At 42.5% G+C, this 3,712-nt stretch overlaps 1 long non-coding RNA gene across 1 annotated transcript in view; it reads left to right on the forward strand.

The window, feature by feature from the left end:
• The window catches only part of LOC123983758, a 12,577-nt gene extending 9,216 nt beyond the window's left edge, over nt 1-3,361 (forward strand). The window contains exon 5 of the long non-coding RNA XR_006828274.1: nt 3,010-3,361. This is a non-coding gene — a long non-coding RNA (uncharacterized LOC123983758). The remainder of the gene's footprint in view (nt 1-3,009) is intronic.
• Nucleotides 3,362-3,712: the final 351 nt, after the last annotated feature.

Raw genomic sequence — 3,712 nt, forward strand, 5'->3', positions numbered from 1 at the left:
ACAATCCAAGATGCTTGAAGTCCAGTGTGAAGTTTCCACAGTCTGTGTTGGTTTGGGGAGCCATGTCATCTGCTGGTGTTGGTCCACTGTGCTTTATTAAGTCCAGAGTCAGCGCAGCCGTCTACCAGGACATTTTAGAGCACTTTATGCTTCCTTCAGCAGATGAGCTTTATGGAGATGCTGACTTCATTTTCCAGCAGGACTTGGCACCTGCCCACACTGCCAAAAGTACCAAAACCTGGTTCATTGACCATGGGATTACTGCGCTTGATAGGCCAGCAAACTTGCCTGACCTGAGCCGAGAGAAAGATGAAAGACATGAGACCGAACAATGCAGAAGAGCTGAAGGCCGCTATTGAAGCATCCTGGTCTTCCATAACACCTCAGAAGTGCCACAGGCTGATAGCATCCATGCCACGCCACATTGAGGCAGTAATTCATGCAAAAGGGGCCCAAACCAAGTACTGAGTACATATGAATGATTATACTTTTCAGAGGGCTGACATTGTTTTGGACTTTGTTTGTCTGGACTTTGTTTTGCAACCAGTGGACTGGCTTTACTTTTCAGACCTGGAGATTCCCTCTTGATCCTGGCCATGCTTGACTTTTGATACTATCCATCACTCCACCCTGGTGGACTGTCTGAATAAGTGGGTTGGTATCTCTGGCTCTACTCTGAACTGGCTTTTGACCTATCTGACAAACAGGATGTTTCAGGTCATCAAAGACACCTTTTTGTCCTCAACGGCCCCTATACTCTGTGGAGTTCTGCAGGGTTCAGTCCTTGGTCCCATCCTTTTTCTCACTCTACATGCTAGGCAACCTGGCTAGCCAGTTCAGTTGCACCTCCCACCACTGCTATGCTTTTGACTTGCAAGCTATTTTTCAGTTAAGCCACACGACCTGGGTAATGTTAACACCCTCCACGACTGCCTGCCTGCTGTTTACGGATGGATTTCAATCAACTGCCTTCCTGACAAAACCAAATTTCTCCTTATCTGTCCTAACAACAAGGTTGTCGAAGTAAAGCCCTGTATTGGCCCTCTGCCCACCAATGTTAAACCCTCCACAAGAAACCTGGGGGTAATCTTTGACCCTCACATAAACAAGCTGGTGCAAACCAGCTTCTTTTTTCAACTCTGGAACATTGCAAATAAACCAGAGATCTAGAATTACGAATCCGAAGCCTAATTCTTTCACATCTTGACTACTGCAATGCTCTTTTCTCCTGTCTCAGAAAAGCAGCCATCCTATTTGCAACTTGTGCAAAACACACAATGTATGATGTATGGATTATGTTTATTTTTCTCTGTCTACTGTAGATCCTGTGCACCAATTTGTAATTTTCTTTTAAAAGTGCAATATATACATTTTACTTACTTACTTTAGGGCAGTAGCTCTATGCCCCTTTTTTCCAGTGTGCCCCCCACAAGATTCATATTCTCTAATTTACTGCAGGGCAGGTTTTACATGTTTACTTTTGAATTGATTTTAGATTTTAAATAGACGTCTATTAAGATTCTCAGTCATCCAGGTCATAGTTATCCAACGAAGGTTAAAATCAAGGGCAACTGGACTTGGTTGAAAATACTGGAAGACGTTTTGTCCCTCATCCAAAGGACTTCTTCAGTTCTGACTGACTGGCAGGGAAACTCAGCTATTTAACCTCAGTGGGGTCGTTGGCCCGGGTCATCGATACCGCTGGTTCGTTAGTGTTACTGGTTGCTGTGACGACAGTCGTTACAGTCGTTAAGACTACCTGTGGCCAAGACTGAACGACCATCGTTGGTATCTTCACCTGAGGCCAATAGGTTACGTTTGTTGAGTTTCCTGGGAAGTGATGAAAGGACAGCATTGTAAGTGGGGGATAAGTGGTGGCGTAGACCCCCTCCCCTGTTCAATGACGGCTTCTCAACCCTGGTGTAGATGCTTCCTTGACACCTCTTTCAAAACGTCCATCTTCTCTGTCTAAAATGTGCACCTGGTGGTCCTCAAACGAGTGTCCTCTGTCCTTCAGATGTAAGTAGACTGCAGAGTCCAGAATCCAGTTTTAGTCCTCAAACTTTGTTTACAACTTTGTCTGTAGAATCCACCGTTGTACTGGAAGTAGGTGGTGTTTAGACAGAGGTCGAGTAATTTACAGATTTGGTCAGGGCTGAAGCTAGTTCTGTTGTCCAGGGTGTTGTAAGATGGTAGAATGATGGTAGAAATGTGTTTGGCAATGTTGCCAAACACATTTCTACCATCTTAGCTCCTTTGGTGGGAAACACGCCTCACCACGTCCAAAACTCTATTGACTTTGTAAACAAAGTTCGAGGACTAAAACTGGATCCAGATGAAACCATGGTATCCTATGACGTATGCCACCACTTAACCCCCACTTACAATGCTGTCCTTTCATCACTTCCCAGGAAACTCAACAAACGTAACCTATTGGCCTCAGGTGAAGATACCAACGATGGTCGTTCAGTCTTGGCCACAGGTAGTCTTAACGACTGTAACGACTGTCGTCACAGCAACCAGTAACACTAACGAACCAGCGGTATCGATGACCCTGGCCAACGACCCCACTGAGGTTAAATAGCTGAGTTTCCCTGCCAGTCAGTCAGAACTGAAGAAGTCCTTTGGATGAGGGACGAAACGTCTTCCAGTATTTTCAACCAAGTCCAGTTGCCCTTGATTTTAACCTTCGTTGGATTTTAAATAGACGTTATTTAACACCACTTATTATATACAAGTGGGATATTGTTAACGTTTATTTTTTATACACTTGAACTGTGAATGTTTAGATTGGTTTGGTCAATTTTGCTTTTATACTACTTGGAGTGGCAATTACATAATGTTTAGCTGTTATAGCTCACTTAATATGTTGATATATGTCTTTAAATAAAATCGTAATTTCAATTTGTTCTAGTTGAGTTACCCCATAATGTATCTACATACGCTCTTTCAACTGCAGAAGTACCCTCTGGCATATAAATACCCTTGTTTCAATATCACTTCTTTAAGGCACCATGGAGTGACACAGTCAGAAGTGAAGTACATCTCCTCCCAGCCCCGAGAGACAAGAGAGCCTGATGGGTGATAAAATACATCAAAACCACTGAGTTGAAAAACTGTCAACTACACCCTTGCTTGAAGCTGACGTGTCTAAAAGCACATGCATGACTGAGGCATAGTAATAATATTTCAATGAAAGATGTGCGGCCTGAGTAAAGGGCACACTGAATTTACCATCCAATAAGCTGTAGAAGAGTTGCATTACGGGTGAGGAATGAATAAAATAAAATAAGAAAAGAGATTCTCACCCGAAGCAGTGCAACACAAACTTTTTTTGTGTTTCCTGGAGTATAAAGATGGATGTAAGTACTATTAGTATTAGTGTTCATTAAAAAAATATTAGAACAATGTGTAAGCAGAACAGATATATTTACAAGGAGTGGTGGTGAATACAGCTGAGGGAAGGAGTCTGAGATTTAGAGCAGATACAAATTCTAAAATACTGTAGATGCCATTTATTGAAACACTTTGGAACAGTGATGGTTCAGATCTGCACTAGGACTTAACTTTTACTATTTAGCTAATTTGAATCAGCAACCTCTCTGAAATACATTACAGACTTGTATGTCCATATGAGTCGGAACAGAGAAATTGAGTTCATGGGCTGCTGGAGCGTTTTGGGATGCTTAAACAGAATTTCAGATAGTTTCAA

Source organism: Micropterus dolomieu, linkage group LG15 (genome assembly GCF_021292245.1).
Source record: "Micropterus dolomieu isolate WLL.071019.BEF.003 ecotype Adirondacks linkage group LG15, ASM2129224v1, whole genome shotgun sequence".
NCBI lineage: Eukaryota > Metazoa > Chordata > Actinopteri > Centrarchiformes > Centrarchidae > Micropterus > Micropterus dolomieu.